This window comes from Paroedura picta, chromosome 1, assembly GCF_049243985.1.
Source record: "Paroedura picta isolate Pp20150507F chromosome 1, Ppicta_v3.0, whole genome shotgun sequence".
Taxonomy (NCBI): domain Eukaryota; kingdom Metazoa; phylum Chordata; class Lepidosauria; order Squamata; family Gekkonidae; genus Paroedura; species Paroedura picta.
In genome coordinates this window covers 194,792,142-194,813,328 of record NC_135369.1, presented here as the reverse complement: position 1 = coordinate 194,813,328, position 21,187 = coordinate 194,792,142, and the positions used below count along the sequence as shown (strand labels likewise).

Here is a 21,187-nt window from a genome sequence, read left to right as displayed (position 1 = left end):
TAACCCGCCATGAGACTTTTGGGAGTGGCGAGCTAAAAATTGAATAAATAAATAAAAATAAATATAAGATGTAGAAAACAAGAAACAATCCAGAATGTATAGATAACCCTAACATTAATACTATTAACACCGATAATTGTAACACTGCAGAATGCACTGATGGATCCCTGGGAGGGAGGAGGGAGGGGGCAGGGGTCCTGCAGGGGTTGCTGGTCATGCCTGGTCTCCACCCAATGCCTTTTGCAGGCCCTGCGGAGCTCTGTTGACCAATCTGCAGGGCTACAGTTGACAGTCCCCTCATTCCTTACTAGTGATGTTCCTATTGCTCCTATTACTGATGCAGGGACTGAACCTTCATGGTGTCAAATTTTATGATGAGTTTTTATATACGGATGACCTCCTGAGCTGCACGGGGAGGGGGGCCAATCCATCCAGTCATTCTCTTGCCTGCCTCCTTGCTTGAAAGGGGTGGGTGGGGGCTGGGGAGGGTCCCTCCAAGGCTGAGAAGGGCCGGCTGCCCTACACTAAGGTCGCCAGATTGGGCCACTTTTGGGGGGGCATCTGGGCGCACCTGGCAAATTGCACTTGTGCTGCAGGTAGAAATATATATCTATGGCAACACTATTTCGTTGCTCCATACAGACCCATTTTGTAATCAATGGTGTCCCGCTCTGCCCAGGGGGGAATGTGGTCGCCGCTCCCTAAAGGCCACTCGGGGGTCGCCAGGTCGGTCCGCAGCGGCAGAGGCAGGCAGGGGCACCTGAAGGCCGGCCGGCCAGCACAGGCAGCGACCCCCGGGGCCAATGACCCCGCCCCCCCTTGCGCTGCTCCTCTCCGGACAGGCCACGGAAGGGCGGAGGCCGCCTCCCCTCAGCCCCGTTCCCGGCTGCGGCCCGCCGAGGGGCACAATTCGGGCCCGCTGGAACAGGCGCCTCCCTCCCTCCCTCCCTCCGCGGCGGGGGCGGGGCGGGGGCGGGGCTCCATGGAGGACCGCCCCCTCCTCCCCCCTCCCCTCACCGGCTCCTCCTTCTCCCCGCCGTCGGGAGGAGGAGGCGGCGCTTGCCCTGCGCGGGTCTGGCTGGACGGGCGGGCGGACGGAGGGAGGGACGGAGCCGGGCGGGCGGGCGCTGTGGCGGTGGCGGCGGTGGCGGCGGCGTCGTTTACGGTGTCGGAGCGCGACGGGCGCCTGGGCCGGCGCTAGGCCGCGGGGGCCGGGGCGGGCCTGGGCCTCTGCTGCTGCTGCTGCCGCCGGCGGGGCAGGTGAGGCGAGGGGGGAGGCGAGGGGGGGAGCGGGCCGGGCTCTGCGCAGCCCTTTCCCGCCGCGGCTGGCCCGGCTTCCCGGGGGGGGGGGGGAGGCTCCGCCTGGGCAGCCCCGCTCGAAGGGCGCCCCCTTCCCCCTCACTTCCCTTCCCTTCCCTTGACCCCCTGGACGGAGCCGCCCGACCCCCCCCCCAGCCCCAAACATCGCCCTCCCCCCCGCCGCTTCCCTTCAGCGCCTCCGCTGCACAACAGCCCCGTGAGGTAGGCTATGGGGAGACATGGAGGGGGGCTGGCTCGAGGGCGACCCTTCCCAGGTCGGATTTGGACCTCGCAGGTTCTTCCAGCTCCCCCCCCCCTCGCCCAGCTTCCCGGCCCGTATTCAGAAGGCCCCCCCTCCCCAAAAGACCCATCCTCAATCAGTCTTCTGGGGGTCTTTGGGGGCATCCGGCGGGCTGTCCCGTGTGATCCCTCCTGACCCTGTCAAGGCGTCTCCCGTCCAAGAAGGGACTCAGGAGACCTTTATGGGTGGACAGAAAAGGAGACACCCCCCCTCCCTCCCCCCCAAATCATGTGCTTAGTGTCTTTTAGGTCCCAAGTGTTGGTCTGGAGGAGCACAATAAACTCAGAGTCCAGCCAGGCACCTTGAAGACCAGCAAAGATTTATTCTGGGCAGGAGCTTTTCTTCCTCAGCCTATGGTAGTTGGTGGTAGTTCAAAGAGGAAGGGTGCTTGGCCTCGAAAGCTCCTGCCCGGAATAAATCTTTGCTGGTCTTCAAGGTGCCTGGCTGGACTCTGAGTTTAGTGTCTTTTAGTGGGCTGTTCCCCCAACCCACTCTCCAGAGTGCCTGCATGTGGTGCTCTGTTTTGTTATTTTGGGGACCACTCTGTCAAGGGTTCCTTGGCATGGTGACTGAGGAGAACCTCCCTCTCCAGAAGCAGTCCTCTTCTGCATCCTAGAGCTTGGAGGCAGCATCAGAGGAAGGCCTTGACATCTAGGCCCTGTTGTTGGCTGTCCAGGGGAACTGGTTGGCTGCACAGTGAGAGAGGATGCTGGACTAGACGGGCCTCCTCTTATGTTCTCACAACAGCCCTGTGAGGTGGGTTACGGAGAAGGACTGGCCCCAGTCCCTGGCTGACCTTCATGGCTGAGTAAGGTTCAAATTCAGTAGTGCCTTAGAGACCTGGAAGATGTCTGAGGTAAGAGAGATCAGGTGTCTGACAAAGGGGACTGTTTTAACTGCAGACCAGCACAGCTGCACTCTGAAGCCATGGTTAAGGATTTGACCCCAGACCCTCACGTGGTAGCCGTACTCCCTGACTGCCACACCGGCTCTTGCATGGGGACTGGACCGCTTTTTGCCACCTGCTGTGAGTGCAAGCTGACCTAATGTGATCTTCTATCGTTTCATCCCAAACATCTGTGTAGAAACACACCTCTCTTTTTTTCTTTCTTTCTGGTCTTTTATTTCAAGGGAAAATGGGTGGCTGCCATCCTCAATAAGAACCGCGTACCTGTATCTTTGTGGGTCTTAAAGGTGCTCCCGGACTCTGATTTTATTGCACGTATCTGTCGTCCTTCTTGATAGGTGGAAATAGCCAGCTGCACCATTTATCTTTCCAATTTCTGTATAGGAGCACTCTTGTAGTATTCCTCTCTCTTTCATTTTCATTTTTAAAAAATTGTCCCCTTTTCACGAGAAAGGCAGCATGTCCAAAAGGCAGAGATTAGTCTCCGGGGTGGGGGGGATGACGGTGGAATCTGTGGTGTTGTGTTTGTATTTTCCCATTCCCATATGGAGATACCTTACTTCTGTCTACCGGTTGATAAAACACAAATGTCAAAAATTTGGCATGCAGGCTCATTGTAAATCGAGATGTACGTGGTGAGTTTCCTGGTAATTCCTCTGCCAAAAATGTAGGAATTGAGCTGAGTGACCCCCGTTCTGTTTAGTTCTCCCAAGTAGGCTTGTTTCCTGTAATGTCCACCCTTCTGCCTCCCAGTAGAATGTAACCTGCCTCTCTAATTTGCTTCTCTTTGTTTCCTAATATGTACTGACCCTCTGTTTGGGATATAAACTTGTATACAATTAAAATTATAATTATCGTTTAGGTTTTGATGCTTGGCGTCAGTGGCACATCTTGGATCCCTGAATGTGAATGCATGCTAGGACCATTTTCTTTTCTAGCTCTTTTATGTTTTCTTTGGGCGGAAGAGAAACAGTTCTTACAATCCTTTTTACTGGCAACCCTGCCTTTAATGTTCTTACATGATGCTGCTGTTGTGAATTCCAACTCTGTGATTCTAGAGCAGGGGTAGTCAAACTGCAGCCCTCCAGATGTCCATGGACTACAATTTGGCAGGGGCTCATGGGAATTGTAGTCCATGAACATCTGGAGGGCCGCAGTTTGACTACCCCTGTTCTGGAGGATCTATGTTTGGCAAGTTCTTTCTGATGCCTTTCAGTATTGTTTCTGCAGTATTAATGCTGCTTTCTGCTCTGCTTGGCCGCTGGCAAATAATCAACTGGCTGAGATTGCCTAGCCAATGTGTCTTATAACAATAATGGTGTTGAGGATATTCTCTAACTGCCAGAGCAATTTAAAAGCCATTCTTAAACCCTTGTGACAGGTGGGTCCATCCGTGGCAGTGGCATTCTGTAATATGTAAATAAACGTAATAATTGGAAGATACGAGTGCCTGTATGGATGCTCTGTATACATTTTCCAAACTAATTGCATGTTAAAATTGATTTTAGGATACGGGATGTCTTTATGATACATGGCACCCGTGTTTTAGATACAAGATGAGAAATACTAAAACATTCATATCGGTCCACGTGGGTGACCTGTCAGTCTGAAGAAGTGGGCATGCACACAACGACTTATACACAGAATAAAACTTTGTTTAAGCGTACCACTGGACTCCAACTTTATGTATGTGTTCATGATGCTTACCTGGTTATTCAGAAATGAGCATTTCAGCATCTAAAAAGTTTCATATTTATTTTGTGGGGTCATTTGTTCCTTTGACATCTTAAAGCAATCAAGTAGGGGGGAAATGGAACATTTAAATAGTTACATTTTGCCTTTTTGTGTATTGTTTGGGAATGAGCTCTTCCTTGATAATGTGTCCATGGCTTATTAAAATGTACCTGACAAGTAGTTACTTCTAGATTGCTGCCATTATTCCCCTATGAATGGAAAGGTTGTTCCTATATGGCTTTTTCGAGGGTCAGATTTATTTATTACATTTCTATACCGCCCTCCTTTGTTGCTCAGGGCAGTTTACAATATGGCTCAATATACATAGCTCTGGTGTACAAATGAGACACAACATGTTTCAAAAGTTAGATTCAATAGATTACAACATTTGAAGCATTTAACCGTTAACCATTTCATCATTTGAACATTTAACCATAACCAACAGGCTGAGGATTGCCCCACAATGTAGCCAGTGGGCATGTCTGATAGGAGGGGGACGGGGTGTTCGGGGGGGGGGGCAGTAGGTGTTAACAGCTCATTGGCTTCAACCAAAAGCTTGGCATTGTAGCATCTGTATGATAAGGATGTGTGATGGGTTCCAAACAAAATGTTATATGAGAACTTTGGTAGCTCTTAATGCGCAAGACATTTTTTTGCTTCAGCAGACATTGGAGAGAGCATTGTGTTTCCTCCAAAGTACGAAAAACCTTCTTTAAGAAGACAGTAATGTTAGGGAAAGTTGAAGGCAGCAGGAAAAGAGGAAGACCCAATAGGGGATGGATGGACCATCATGGGGGCCACAAGGGCCCTCCGTTTTGACGACCTGAGCAAGGCTGTTGTTGGGAGGATGTCCTTGAAGGACATTAAGTCATAGGGTTGCCTTAAGTCAAAAGTAGGTTGATGGCCAAAGAAGGCATGTGTAGTCAATGGCATGCCAGTGAAGCTGGTAGTTAAAATGTCTTTTAGGTGTGTTTTTTTAAATGTGTTTAATGTTTCTCTATTTTTTTTCTTTTAGAGCTGGAACACAGTTGTGCGAGTTGCAATCTCAAGATATTTTTTTTACCTAATGGTACAGAAGAGATATGAGGCCTGTTTTGCGGGGACCTTCTTGGAGTTCTGGCAGTAAGGTATGCAGAATGAATGGATGCTCAGTGCCATACTTGTTAAAAACTGGAGAGTGTACATTACTGCTACTAGTGGAAATTTGTTAGATGTTGATATTAGGAGGAAATTTAAAGAACTACGTAAAGTAAACTTGCTCGAGTATACTTAGATGAGCAGCTCTTGAATAGCACAGCTGTAACATTTGAAAGATTCAAGGCTAAACTGTGCAACAGTGTGTAATGAAAACTGTGGTTTGTCATTATGGAAATAAGCTTAATTGATCCTTGGGGCTGTGTGCTCCCTCTTGCTCCCACTTCTCTTTGCGCTAGGCTTAGAATTTAGTAATTTCTGTGCTTATTTATTTTCCAGAAAACCTTTGTTTGTGGCTGTATCTGAATAGCAATTTGTGGTTTGTTCTCTTGCCTCCCAACCATCATTGAACTGTGTTAATTTAAATCCATCCATGTGCTTTGTTTTATGTTGTTTTATATCTGGTGAGCTACTGAGTCATTTCAGACCAAAGGGAGAAAGGATCACATTTTTATGCTTCTCTGTGTGCGGGCATATTGCAAGCAGAAAGCTAGCATGCCCAGAAGAAAGGCTCTAGCTGAGCCCTTCTCCCTGAGGTGCTACCTTTCTGTTTGCTTCTGTGAGAAATGTGGGCTCCCACTTTGCATTAGATTTTAATGCAAAGGTCCCCAGCCTGTATGAGCACTATTGGAATTCTGAAAGGATTGTGGACAAAACTATAATGGCTGCTTCAGGGGGTGAGGGGGTTCAACATTTCAGGCAATGTTCATTTAATAGGATGCGTTTTAAAATTAAGATATTGCTTGCATACATACTGCTTTACTGTCAGTCATACAGTGAAGATCCTTCTGCTGGCAAAGCAACTTAAAAAGAAATCTGCTCAAGGCAGTTAGATCTCTTGTGGTCTATCAGAAGCCCTGTTCTGCTTCTGCCACACACTTTCTAAAAACCCTCTGAGGACCCCTGATCTGATGTGTGAATTGAGTTCTAAAATTGCAGATGGTCATGTGGAAAAAGTCAGCTGCCAAATTTAGGTCGCTTAGTTTCTAGATATGAGCTTGAAGGGGCAAATGAGTCATTTTCTCTAGTGAATCTTGTTGGGAAGAAGCTTTTGGCTGGTGGCCATTGGCGGCCTGGGTGGTGCCCAAGCCTCTTTAGCGTTGGAGATGAGGAGGCAGCTTACCTCTCCGGACACTGGGCTGCTTGCTGTGTCCTGTTGCTGGTCCCCAGAGGAACTGACTGGCCACAGTGTAGAACAGGAGGCTGCAACAGATGGACCATCAGGACTCTTCTTATGCTCCCAGGGAAGATACATTCCCAGAAATGTTGAAGTGGTGGGGAAAACGGACGTTTGGGGGGAGGGGATTGAAATGCACCGAATACTTTCCTAATGCTGTGTGAACTACTTTGATATGAAGCGTATTGGGATGAATTCAATACCTGTTTTCCCATGGTGGAATGGAGGTGGGGGAGGGATTTCTGGTGGGGAGGGGCTGCCCTGAATTTCAGAGAAAGCAGCAGGATGCCCTGGGAGATGGAAAGTACTGGTTTGTGGCCCTTGGGAATTGTATATTATATCATCACAATATATAAAACGGTGGTCCAAAAGTAATTACTAACATAGCTATTGTTATAGAGGAAATCTCTAATAATATCAAAACAAGTACAGTGTCCAGATCACGGGAGGTGATGGTACCGCTTTGCTCTCCTCTGCTTTGGCCTCACTTGGAGTCCTGTGTTCAGTTTTGGGCACCCCAGTTGAAGAGGGATGTAGACAAACTGGAGCATGTCCAGAGGAGGGCAACAAAGATGGTGAGGAGTTTGGAGACCAAGACGTATGAAGAAAGGTTGGGGGAGCTTGGTCTGTTTAGCCCGGAGAGGAGATGACTGAGAGGGGATCTGATAACCATCCAAGTATTTAAAAGGGTGCCATATGGAAGATGGAGCAGAGTTGTTCTCTCTTGTCCCGGAGGGACGGACCAGAACCAATGGGATGAAATTAATTAAAAGAAATTCCGTCTCACCATCCGGAAGAGGTTCCTGACAGAGTTCAGTGCTGTTCAATAATGAGTTTTAACCCCAACATGTCTTATATTTTTGATTTTAAACACCCCCCTTGTATTCAAATATCTATTTTTGTATCCATTTGATATTTTAACTGTGCGTTTGAACTTTGGTCTGAATGGCCGCAAATAAATGTTGTTTGACAGTTAAAGCAGTTCCTCAGTGCAGCCACCCCCAATGTAGTTTGATAATCTACCAAATTTTGTAATTCCATCGAAGACTTGTTTTAAAAGCTTCTTAAACATCTAGTTTTATTAGGCAGAGACAAAAGTTTTTTCTTCAGGGAAAGTTCCATCCTCCCCCAAGGCATTCATATTTGTAGGAGCTTATTTACTATCGTTCAGTACAGTACATTTTTTTCACAATCTGACCCCTGAAATATTTTATATTCATATTTATTCACATTATCTTTAGAGTACAGAATAAGTTATTCATCCAAGAAGTTATTTCATGTTTACCTTAGGAAAATACTCAAATATATACTGAGAAAATTGCTAGATCAGTTTTCTATTTAGCTTTATTTCTTGCTGGGTTTGTAAGCTATATTATTTAGGCTGGGAAGGGATGAAGGCTCCTGGGCTGACCTGCGTTTTAAGTTTCAGGTGGCCCACAGGTGGCACATCCACTTTCTAGAAGTCGGTGGTTTCCTAACTGCTCAACATGAGGTGCCGTCAAAAGCATGAGAGTTCTCTGTGGCTGGAATTTTTCAAGGTTTAATCATAGCTAAAGAAACACAGAAGAGTATAAAATATCAAAAATAGATACAAATTATAACCAATTGGTGTAGAAATTATATCAGCATTAAACGTTTGAGGTGTTGCTGGCTGGTATAAAAAGCCCCTTTGAGGAACTGGCAGGGGGCAGCTGAGCATAGATCTTCCCACCTGCAGACCAAAATGGGGCTGATCAGAGGTCTGTGGGGAATGTGTGTTTTTAAGTGCAACCACGAGTGTTCACCAAGAAGCTCCCTGGCGTGAGATCATTTACCACAAGGACACTTTTGACGCAGCGTGGAGTGTGCTGCCACAGAATGGCGGCCACAGGAGGCAGAGTCACCCACACCAAGGAAACCCAAGCACAGGGGCGAAGTGGAGTAATTTTTAAATGCCCTGGGCAAGAGGAGTGAAAGAGAATTAAACCAATATTGTGGTGTCTGCTGCCATTGAAACCATGTCATTTTAGCCAGCCAGAAGTCTTGCTAGACGTGGGCCCCATCCACTTTCCAAAAACATTTGGTGGGTGCCAGGAAAGATGCTGGGGGGGGGGAGGTGTCTTGGTGCCCACAGGGACATAGTTGGGTACCTCTGATCTACAGTCCTACAGTAATGGGGGGTCTCATTTGTAGCTTTTAAACCCCCTGTTTCACTTTCATGAAAGGTCGTAACCTAAATTATGTATCTTATTGTTTACTCCTGTAGCTTATTGAATTTGCCGTGTGTGCTTCTGATATAAAATCTTGTACAGAAGGTGCCACATCAGCCATGGTGGATTTTTCCATTTTACACAGTGGACTTAGAAGGCTAAAACTCTGCTCAGGATGGCACTGAAAGTCCTTGATTTCTTGGTCAAAGTCAGTTGTTTCAGTGTTCAAAAAAGGAATGCCCACTTGATTCACAACGATTGGAATTTGCTTGGCTTCTTCCATTTTGGGGCCTGTCTTGCATGTGTACCGTATACATAGTGTGTTTTTCACAGAATCCGTCCTCTGCTCTTTCCGCTATTTTTTTAAAAAAATTCTTTTATTTGTCTGATATGGTAGCAAGAACTTCAGTGTTTTCATGGTTCGTGTACTTTCCGGTGCCTCTCAAATAAAAGCTGAACAAATCAATTTAGAACTGCTGACAATTCATATAATTTCCCTTAATTCTTCTTCAGCAGTCCCTCCCACCGTGCCCCAGTGGTGGCCGGCCTGCCTTTATTTTTTACTACTTCCTGATCTGCTCTCTTCTGATGTTTTGCTCTTCCTGCTGCAACTGAGGGACCTGGCTGCCTTATTTCCCTTCCTGATCTGAAAAGAGCAGCTAGTTCTCTGGAAATGGAATACAGATTGAATACAGTCCATGCACCTTTGCTTAGGGTTCAGCACAGAACAACACTGGGAAGGATCCAACCTTCCTCTAGGGAGTCTTCCTCCAGGCTAAGGATTCATCTATTGGAAGAAGGCTTCTAACTTTGCTCAGTGGAGCAGGAGCAGTCAGTAGGAGGTCCTACTGCTGCATCAGGTGCTTGATTAGCTATAAGTATTCCTCTTCTGGGCTTAAACTTACAGATACCATGGACTGCCAGAAAGAGAAGTGCATTCTGAATTAAAATTAAACCTAAACTTTCCCTAGAAGCAAAGATGTCCACACTGTGACCTTTGTACTTTGGTTTCATTATGAAAAAGGCCGTGATGCTCGGGAAAAGGTGGAGGGAGCACAAGAAGAGGAAGTCTCTGCGTGAGATGGATGGATTTCATCGAGGACGCCACAACCCTCCCTTTGTGAGACCTGAGCAAGGCTGTTAACAACGGGGCATTCTGGGGGTTGTTGATTTGTGGGGTCTCCATCAATCAGACGTGATTTGATGGAACTTAACACATACACACACACAGATGTTAAAGAGCCGAAATAAAAATGAACAATCTCCAGTCTCTGTAACCATATTAGTGATATCCTGTGCTCTGAGATCACCCTGAGAGCCAGTTTGGTGTAGCGGTTAGGAGTGCAGACTTCTAATCTGGAGAGCCAGGTTTGATTCTGCACTCCCCCACATGCAGCCAGCTGGGTGACCTTGGGCTTGCCATGGCACTGATAAAACTGTTCTAACTGAGCAGGAATATCAGAGCTCTCTCAGCCTCACCCACCTCACAGGGTGTCTGTTGTGGGGAGAGGAAAGGAAAGTGACGGTAAGCCCCTTGGAGACTCCTTTGGATAGAGAAAAGGGGTATCTAAGAACCAACTCTTCTTCTTCTTCAGTAATCTCAGGCTCTCTCAGCCTCCCCTCCCTCACAGGGTGTGTGTTGTGGGGAGAGGAAGGAAAAGTGACTATAAGCCGCTTTGAGCCTCCTTCAGGTAGAGAAAAGGGGTATCTAAGAACCAACTCTTCTTCTTCTTCAGTAATCTCAGGCTCTCTCAGCCTCCCCTCCCTCACAGGGTGTGTGTTGTGGGGAGAGGAAGGAAAAGTGACTGTAAGCCGATTTGAGCCTCCTTCAGGTAGAGAAAAGCGGCATATAAGAACCAACTCTTCTTCTTCTTCACAGCTGGATGCATGATCTGTTTTCTGGGTCTCTCTCTTAGCTGCAAGTGGTTAAGGGGAGGGGGAAGAAAGAGAAGCAGTTTGCTTCTTGGATGCTTGCCTGATCTTAATCACTATTCACTGTTTACTACCTGGTCTTAATCACTACTCATTCCCTGCTAGACTAGGACAGTGTGGTGGTGGCACACTGTCTGCCTCCTGTGTGCATGTATGTGGGTCCACCACCAAGGAAGAGACCACTAGGCAGAAAGATTGACAGAGGTGGTTGCGGGGTTCATGTTAAGGACCCCCAGGTTGGTTGTTCTGGGGGACTTCAGCATTCATGCCAAAGCTGCCTTGTTCATCATTTTGTGGCCTCCATGACAACCATGCGCTTGTCTCAGGTAATAACTGGTCCTGCACATTTTGTAGGTTGCATTCTGGTATTCTGTTCTGTGCAGGGGAATGTGATCTGAGGGCAGAGGGGTTGAAGATAGTTTGTCAGGGAAGATCACTATTTTTTCAGGTTTAGGCTTTGAAGAAGACCGCTTTCTGATGACTCTAGGGGATTTTCCTGTTGATCTGTCTGGTGCTTTTGTTGATGTCCTGATGTGACCTCTGATGTGAGGAAATTACCTGGAAAGCTGACACAATTGCTCCCAGGTGCTCTGTCTTAATTGCCAGGACCCAGGTAGCCCCTTGGTTTACTGAGGAGCTGCTGGCAATGAACAGACAACTGAGACGGCCAGAGTGACAGTGAAGGAGGTCATGGGAGAAATCTGATAAGACACAGGTGGAAGCTCATTTTAAAACATTCTCGGCAGTGGGGACTGTAGCAAAGCATCAACACTTTCCTACCATCGTAGCATCTGCCCATATAGGCCAGCAGAGGTGTTCAGGGTGATCAGAGGCCTGTTGGATTCTGGCCTGTAGGTGGAGGTGGGCTGCTTGGTGGCCAGTTGTTGAGTGTTTTGCTCAGCCTGTTAACTTTGCCTGTGTCTGTTCCAGTTTGAACTTAGCAGTGACAGCGTCAGGTGGTGCCAATGGACCGGTTGTTTGGAATGCTTTCCTGTTTATTCAGCATGAGGATGTGGCAGGATCCTTGGAGGTTTAAGGCCTACCACTTGTTTGATTCCTTACCTTTCCTGGGCTGATTCTGCACTTATTTTGTTTATTCTGTTGTGGATCCTGCTGAATCCTGATCGATTTGAACGGGTCTTCCTCCCCCCCCCCCTCCATTGAAACAGAAAAGTGTTCTGCATGTGGTTAGGGAATCTCAGAAGGGGAGGGGGAAGCCAAGCACAGCAGGAGCCTCACTCTTTCTTTTCTTGAACAGGGTGGGGAGAGGATTGGAGACATCAGAGGAGGGAGAAAAAAAACCAAGAGGCAAATCTGAGAGAAGTTAGGACTTCCCCTTTAAGGCAAGCTTGCAGCCTGGAGATGAGGAACTGAAGCTTGGCCAATCAGGCTTTCTCTACCATGGAGCTCAGCAGCAAATTCAAATTTGGAACAGGCAGAGCTCTGCATGCTCTCTCATAGAATCATAGAATCATAGAGTCGGAAGGGGCCATACAGGCCATCTAGTCCAACCCCCTGCTCAACGCAGGATCAGCCCTAAGCATCCTAAAGCATCCAAGAAAAGTGTGTATCCAACCTTTGCTTGAAGACTGCCAGTGAGGAGGAGCTCACCACCTCCTTAGGCAGCCTATTCCACTGCTGAACTACTCTGACTGTGAAACATTTTTTCCTGATATCTCTCATGCTTTCTCACTCTGATTTTTCAAATATTGATGGTTATATCCACTCTAGGATATTGCAGGAAAAAGGTAGGGTCATTCCAGATCAATCCTGCTTGTTACAGAGGGAAAATTTAAATCGCCCAAAATCAAAATGGAAATCGCATTCAGTGGAGATGGCAGGACTGAATCGACCTGGAATTGGAATAAAAGCTCCGTGCAGATTCAGTCCTGGTTATTGAAATCTGCCAGGAGTGTGGGTTGGCTGACTGGACCTGAGGGATAGTTTATACCTCCTGAGGATTCAGAGGCACCATTTCGCAAAAGTTATGACCCTATGTGGAGGACAAATTTCAGAAGGTGGTCCTGGGGCTCCTCAGCCTCTTGATTTTTGGTATCCCTTGGGGTTCCCAGATTGCCCCCTGTGCTCCTTAACAGCCACGTGAAACCACAGGGTGAGGTTATTCAGAGACTTGCAGCTGACTCTCTTGTGCTTCCAGCTGATCACAGAGAGGCTGTGGGAACCTGGAGGCAGCTTTGGAGTGGATGCTGGCCAATAAACTGAAGCTTAATTGTAACAAGATGAAAGTGCTGCTGGTGAGCTGAAGGTCTCACCCATGTTCTAGGTGGGGTTTCACTCCCCTTGAAGGAACAGGCCCGTTGTGTGAAGGTGCTCTTGGACCCAGGCTTCCTGCTAGCTAAGAAGGTGACACCTGTGACCAGGAGTGCCTCTTGCCAGCTTCAAGTGCTGAGCCACCTGCGGCCTTTCCTGGGCAGAAAAGATCTGGCCGCTATGGCATGAGCCGTGGTTACATCTAGATTTGATTACTGCAGTGCTCTCCATGTGAAGTTGCACTGAAGCAGAGTTCAGAATCTTTAATGGGTGCAGGATGCTGTGTCCAGCGTGTTGACTAGAGTGGGATCCTATCACGTCAGTCTCCACCCATCCATATTAGCTTTCAGTCTATTTCCAGACAGGGTGGAAATGCAGGGTGCTGGTATTGACATTGGTTTGGGACAGCTCTGTCTTGTGGGCCCTGTGGAACTAGTTATGGTTCTGCAGGGTGCTGATCTCTTGGGGCAGAACATTCCACCAGGCTTGGGCCAAGGCTGAAAAAGTCCTGGCCCCAGTTGAGGTCAATTTCATCTCCTTTGGCCTGGGGATTCAGAGACGATAGAGATCTGATGGTCTTAACACTCTTTAGGGAATGTAAGGGAAAAGGCAGTCCGGTGGATACACAGGCCCCAGACCATTGAGAGCTTTGAAGTTTAGCACCAGAACCTTGAACCTGATCTGGTCTCCAGTCTGGAGCCAATGCAGCAGGGAGAGTGCTGGCGTCATGTGTGCTCTCCATTGGGTTGCTGCATTTTGATCCAGTTGGGAGTTTTGGAGCAATCTCCAAGGAAGCCCAACGTAGGGCAATTTGGTGAAGTATAGTCTAGGTTCTATAGGTTCATGAGCCTCTTGTGGTTCATAAGCCACTTGTGGCGCAGAGTGGTAAGGCAGCAGACATGCAGTCTGAAAGCTCTGCCCATGAGGCTGGGAGTTCAATCCCAGCAGCCGGCTCAAGGTTGACTCAGCCTTCCATCCTTCCGAGGTCGGTGAAATGAGTACCCAGCTTGCTTGCTGGGGGGTAAACGGTCATGACTGGGGAAGGCACTGGCAAACCACCCCGTATTGAGTCTGCCATGAAAACGCTGGAGGGCGTCACCCCAAGGGTCAGATATGACTCGGTGCTTGCACAGGGGATACCTTTACCTTTACCTAGTCTTTAGGTAACTATTGCATGGATCAGCAGGCTATGTCTGACGCGAGAGGTAGGGCACGAGCTGCTGTGCCTGTTGTTTGACCTCGACCAGGACCAGAGCCTTCTCCATCCTGGCCCCCACCTGGTGGAGGGTGGCAGTGGGGGAGATGTTATCACGCCCTTATAGACTCCCTTGCTGGGGTACCACAGGGTGCGGTACTAGCCCCCAAGTTATTTAACATGTTCATGTGCCCTCTGGGACAGCTGGGACAGAGTTACGGGCTGGCTTGTCATCAATATGCAGATGACACCCAGCTCTATCTCCTCATAGATGGCCGCTCGGATTCCCCCCCCCCCCCGGATACATTTGCCAGATGTTTGGAAGTTGTGGCTTGATGGTTAGAGCAAAGCCGTCTGATATTCAACCCCTCCAAGATGGAGGTCCAGTGGCTGAGCAGGAAATGGGCAGGACAGGAAGCACACCTCCCTACCTTTACGGGGGTGCAACTTAACATCTCACCCACATCAAGGATTTGGAGGTGATCCTGGATGGAGGCACAGGTCACAGGGGTAGCGCACACGGCATTTTACCTTCTTTGCCAGACGAGACTACTAGCACCCTCCCTGCCCCCGGACTGCCTGGCTATAGTGATCCATGCAACACTCACCTCTGGACTTCTGTGACTCACTCTACGCTGACCTGCCTTTGTCCTTGACCCGGAAACTCCAGATGGTGCAGAATGCAGCTGCTAGGGCCCTCCCTGGTTCATCTTGGAGGACTCCTATCCAGCCACTGCAGAGGCAGCAGCATTGGTTACCAGTTCTGGCCTGGATCAAGTTCCAGGTTTTGGTTTTGACCTTTAAGGCCAACCGCGGCTTGTGTTCAGCCTATCTGAGGGACCGCTCGTCTGCTTATGCCCCCGCAGGGCACTTCACTCTGTGGGGTCTGTTAGTGGTCCCCGGCCCCAGAGAGAGATACCTGGCCTCGACCCCGGCCAGGGACTTTTTGGTCCTGGCCCCGACCTGATGGAACGAGCTCCTGGGAGAACTGAGGGGCCTGTAAAATGGGGCTCTTCCGACAGGTCTTGTGTTGAGGCTGGGTTAGCAAGATCAGTTGCTGCTCAAGTTCCGCAGTAATATCTAATTCACCCTTGTTAGCTGACTGCAGGAGACAGGAGGGATTTTGCCATCTTAGTAAATTTTGGATTTGTGCTGTTTTTAGGAGGGGGTTTCATGGCGATTTTTAAAAATGTGTAACCCACCTTGAGTCCAAGGAAGATGGTGGGCTAGAAATGTAATAAATAAATAAGAAATAAATAATAAGCGTTGTCTTGAAGTGTTCCCCTTAGTCGAAGCCCAAGACTTCCTTGAGAAGAAATGTTGGACGGTCTCCAAATTCATGACGATTCCTGGATTTCAGCACTCTGTAGGAGTTGTGTCATGGCCTTGCTGTCCCTTAGAGTCAGAACAACTTCAGTCAAAAAAAGCCACTCGACATTTGGATGTGTGTTAACAATGACGTTGTGGCCACCAAACAGGCTTTCCAGGATGGTGTTCTGCCCCAGTTTCCAGGACCGGTCGTGCCCTAGTTAGGCTTCACCCTAGCTCCTTAAAACGGCTACACTGTTCAGTTGGAAAGTAATCAGAAAGCCATTTGAATCTGCAGAGCGTCTTTCCAGGGGCCATCCCCTTAGTCTGAGTGTGGTTGATACTGGGGGGGGGGGGGGTGCAAAAAGAATAGTCTGTTGTGTTTTTTTAAGTAAAAGATCAGGTGGTTTTATTGCCCTTATCAAACCTGTGAGGAGACCACACTTGGAAAATACAGTGTTCCATTCTGGTCTCCACAGCTGTAAAGGGATATTATAGAGCATGAAATAGGTGCAGAAAAGAACAACAGACATTAGCAGCTGCCCTACGAGGATCGGCTAAAATGCTTAGAAAAATGGTATTTAGCTTAGGGACTACAGTGTGTAGGGGAGACGTGATAGAGACATATAAAATTATGCATGGTATGGAGTGGGTGGCAAGCCTCTCCCATAATACTAGAACCCGAGGATTCAGGTCAGACAAGAAGGAAGTACTTCTTCACACAGCTCACAGGTCACGGGTGGCCAGACGGTGGCTCTGCAGATGTCCATGGACTACAATTCCCATGAGCCCCTGCCAGCATGCTAATTATAGTCCGTGGACATCTGGAGAGCCACAGTTTGGCCACGCCTGTCATAGTTGAACTGTGGAACTTGCTGCCACAGGATGGATGCCAGTTTGGAAGGGGAATGGTCAGATTCACAGAGCGAGGGGCTATCAGAGGACCCTAGTCCGGGTGGACGTCTGCTCACTGCAGTTCCAGCAGAGACAGTCTGCCTTTACGTGTCTGTTGCTGGAGAGCAGGGCCGTTGGGCGTCATCGTGTCTGTGGGTCGGTCCCTGTGTGGGGAGAACAGTGGGCTGGATGGGCTAGGCCTGATCTGGAAAGGCTCTTGCGTTCCTGTGGTTTTTAAAATAGATTTACGACAACAACATCTTGCTTCTGAAGCTCTCTCAGCGCTTCTTTGTAAAAACACGTCCTTTAAAAAAAATTGCTGCAGAACTCGAGAGAGAAGTACAAATAAAATTGTTTCCAGTTGAGTTTTCTTATCTCTTCAGCCTTGCATTAATGTTGTTTTCGGCGTTGCGATGAGTCTTGAATCGGAAGGGCTGCCTGTGGAAGGGGAGGGTGCTAGCTCAGAAAAGGGCCTGTGTTTGATGCAGAGTTTTACGCACAGGGATACAAAACGGGATTTGTGTCCTTTTAGCACTCGGTTCGTGAAATCCCGAGGCGTTTAGGAAATGTGCATTGCTAGTATCTCCTCAGGAGTTTGATTCTTATTTACCTGAGGAAAGCCTAGTAGGTCACCCTGCTCTCCCCCCACCCCAGACAGGCTTGTGCACTTCATAAATGCCGCAGCTCATCGAGGCTAATTATCCATAAGGCATTAAATTATGACTCCACTCAAGTTGCTGTTAGCTCTGAATAATTCAGTACGGCATCATATTACGGTTCATTTAGGAGGCTGCTGCGGAGGCCTCTCCTTGGAGTTGGCTTGGACTTGTCACAGTACTTTGCAAAGCTAACATGATTATTTCATGCCTAGGTTTCCTCACTGGAAGGCAGGCACACAGATATTCCCAGCATGCACTACCCTGTACCTCGTAAGGAGATTGAAAGAGGTGGGAAGATAATGGATTATGCCAAATCCTTTATCCCAACATCCAGTTTGGCCTCAGCTCCTCAGATCTCTGAAGCTAAGCAGGGTTGGCCCCAGTTAGTACTTAGAACGACCACCAAGGAGGACCAGAGTTGCTACTCGGAGGTAGGTATTGGCAAATCACCTCTGATCATCCTTGGAAGTCCAGGCAAGTCCAGTCTCAGCATCTCTTGGCAGCTAAGCAGGGTCAGCCGTGGCTAGTACTGGGATGGGAGACCCCCCAGGGAAGACTGAGGTTGCAACTCAGAGGTTGGCAGTGGTGAACCACCTCTGTCCGTCTCTTGTCTTGAACACCTTATAGTTAGGCTTGTCTGGAGTTGGTTGGGACTCAACAGCACCTTCTCCATCTATTTGTCCTGACTTGTTCCCTAACTTGCCAGTAACTGTCTGACATATCGCACATGCCCCGGAATAATGTTTGCTTAATCTAAATGTAGAAATCTCTGCAAGGTAGAACTTGGGTTATACACAGTAATGTAAACGTAGATGGGCTCCAAGCTCACTGCAGATGGGGACTGCAGCAAAGAAATTAACAGACGCTTGCTCCTGAGGAGGAAAACTATGGCAAATCTAAAAAGCAAAGACATCACCCTGCCAACAAAAGTACGTCTAGTCAAGGCTATGGTCTTCCCAGTTGCAATGTATGGCTGTGAAAGTTGGACCATAAGGAAGGCCGAGCGTCAAAGAATTGAGGCTTTTGAACTCTGGTGCTGGAGAAGAGTCTTGCGAGTCCCTTGGACTACAAGGCGAACAAACCGGTCAGTCCTAGAGGAGATCAGCCCTGACTGCTCCTTAGAAGGCCCGATCCTGAAGATGAAACTCAAATACTTTGGTCACCTCATGAGAAGGAAGGACTCCCTGGAGAAGAGCCTACTGCTGGGAGCGATCGAGGGCAAAAGAAGAAGGGGACGACAGAGAATGAGGTGGCTGGATAGAATTACTGAAGCAGTCGGTGTGAACTTAAATGGACTCCGGGGAATGGTAGAGGACAGGAAGGCCTGGAGGATCGTTGTCCATGGGGTCGTGATGGGTCGGACACAACTTTGCAACTAATAACGACAAAAAGTAGATGTATTTTTTAAAAGTATGGGTATGTTATATAGTTGTCACCATAGCTTGTTGATCAGTACTGGATAAATACTGGATTTTCAAAAACAACCGCAGGGGGGGAAAGGCTCTTAAGTTGAGTTTGTACACATGCTAAATGCTCAGCCCAAGAGTTAGTATTGTACTTAGAACTTTATATATTAGGACAATTTTAAATAACAAGAGGCCTTTCAGCAAGGACAGGGTTTTTTTGTTTACAGTGGTAACATTGGTTCTGGAAGACACAGGTTCAAACTCCCCCTCTTCCATGGAAGCTAGCTTCATAACCTTAGGCCCGTCACACACACCTACCTCACAGGATTGTTGTGAGGATAAAATAGAGGAGAGGAAGCCACTTGGGTCCTCCTGGGAGAGGAAGACAGAAAATGCATAAATGTTTAATTTCCAGCTGTTTGGAACATTTGTATTTGGTTGTTTATCTTTCATTGCAATCTAAAAAACAATTTGTTTCTTAGTTTATTTGTATGTATTTTAATTACATTGACTGTACACTCCTGGTTGATAGGGTTATGATGGGTCTCCTACACACTTCCCTACTCTGAGGTAAATGTTTCCCTCCAAAAATAAAATGTTGTTCCCTCACTGACTGAGCTGCCCTTGTAGCGTGTTTTCTTTATTGTAAAAGATAAAGTTGACTGTCCCACCTTGTCACTGAGAGTAGATTTGGCTTTAACTCAGCCCTGGAACAATTTGGGGAATTTTTAAACCTTTTCAGAAACGCACTGAGACAATGAAAGTCCAACCAAAACAAAAGTTTTTATTTAATATACAGAGGAGGGGGTGATGGAATGAGGAGACAAAGCTTTGTTGTAAAATCACTTTGTTGAATCTCAATTACTAGGCAACAACTCTGAGAAATAAGGCTGAAGAAAAGGACTTTGAGGTGGGTGGGAGATGGGTCTGCTTTTAGCTGTTTTTGGCTTGTATTTTTAATGTATACTTTTGTTGTTGTTAACTGCTATGAGATGGCTGGTCCAGGAGCAGCTGTCTATAAATCTGATTAATATATAAATAGATATAGAAATTTCTTAATTTCTGAGTTCTTCTCATGGAGAGCCTTTTGTTTCTGTGCTTTCTTTGATCTTTTGAGTTCATCTAAATTTGCCTGGTTTCCTAGAACACGGGTACCCTCTGCTAGTACCCCACTTTCTCATTCTAGAATCATCATCTTCCCTCTAACATCTCAGGTGCCCAAGGAAATCTTCAACCAATTTCCTCTTTTTAACTGAGCAGGGATCCTTCTTATTTCCCCCTTCCTTTGGCCTGAATTGAAAGTCTCACTACTACCTAAAACACTCTGCCAAATAACAATCCCAGTACTCCCAACTACATAGAGTTAAAATTCTCCTCAGAGTAGTTATTGTTCAGCTAAGGCATAGACAGATCTTCTCTGTATGCAGGTTCTGTCAGACTCTGCATCAGAATAACTTCCTACCTGCACACAGGTCTAATCTCACCTCTCTCACAGTTGTCACTCTGGCTTCCTGCTTCAGAGAGGAATTGATCTTCACTGTCACTTTGGGACTTGGAGCCTGACTTTTAAAGTGCTGCCTGTCACATCATCACATTACTATACATAAAATTTGTTTTACATTTTTAAAGAAAAGAGGTTTAGGTCTGCAGTGACACCCAGTGGATGAATGACAGTGTAAAAATAAGCTTTCTGTATTAACTTAGCATGTGTTGATCATTCTGCCACAGATCTGAATGCTTCTCCAGTTAGATCAGGAGAGTATCATGAGAGAGGAGAGGGACTTTAACCCTTTCAGTTATCCTTGGCAGGGTGGGGATAAGAAACCATACCACTGCCTGGATCCCATCCACTCCCCTGACAAATAACAGCTGTGTTGAGGCAAACTGTAGTTAGGAAAACAGCATGGAGAAAGAGATTCAACCCTGTACCCCTTGTGCCTCCACCCCAGTCAAAATGAAGAAGTCCTGTAACTGATATTTACCTTTGTTTTTTAGAAAACATTTCCGGGACAGCCATTCTGTGTCTTGTCCAATGCTTGAAATGTTCATTAAAATGAGAAAGAGAGGCAGACTATGGTTTCATGATCAGAGTTATTCTTTGATGTGGTTTTTAATCTCTGCTGATCTCTGGGCTGTGACAATGCAAGTTGTCCTTTTGGTGGAAGCCACTGACTCTTTAGCTGCAAAGAGCTATTTGGGGATAAGGACAATGTTCTCATTAGTACAGGACCGGGTGTAGCATGACAAAGATAATGGATGTGCAAGGCTTTGTTGCTCAATGCTAATATTTATTAATTATTTAATTATTTAATTATTAATAATAATAAGAGCTCAGACAACTGAGAGCACGTGGAGAGAGCTACTGGGGAGTTTTGCTGCTGACCAGGTGAGGCTATTGTGGTGACTGGGTGAGGTGATTGCTGGGAGGATTAAAAAGGGCTGCTCCTTGCCAGAGGTGCGAGTCTGGGGTTCTTGGCCTAGCAATTAGAATCAGTAGATTATATTTCCCTAGTAGTTGCACTGCCTAGAAGTTACAATGGACCTCCAGGACACTCATCCCATCATCTGCAGTGAGTGTGACATGATTGCCTTCCTCCCAGAAGACAAGATGGACTACATCTGCCCCAAGTGTAAGCTGGTAAGACTTTTGGAGGAAAGGATTAGGGGATTAGAAGACAGCATTATTACTCTGACCCAAATTTAAAAAGGCAGGGAGTTCAT

The 21,187-nt window shown here is 47.3% G+C and overlaps 1 protein-coding gene across 2 annotated transcripts in view; it reads left to right on the top strand.

Moving 5' to 3' along the window:
* The first annotated feature begins 1,125 nt into the window (after positions 1 to 1,125).
* Positions 1,126 to 21,187, top strand: part of VPS54 (VPS54 subunit of GARP complex) — a 90,943-nt gene continuing 70,881 nt past the window's right edge. Inside the window, exons 1-3 of one of the 2 annotated variants that reach the window (XM_077315567.1) lie at positions 1,141 to 1,260; positions 2,503 to 2,627; positions 5,257 to 5,368. The gene's annotated coding sequence lies outside the window, so the exon portion shown is untranslated. Of the gene's footprint in view, positions 1,261 to 2,502; positions 2,628 to 5,256; positions 5,369 to 21,187 lie in introns of both variants that reach the window. The other variant, XM_077315558.1, reaches the window with a different exon arrangement.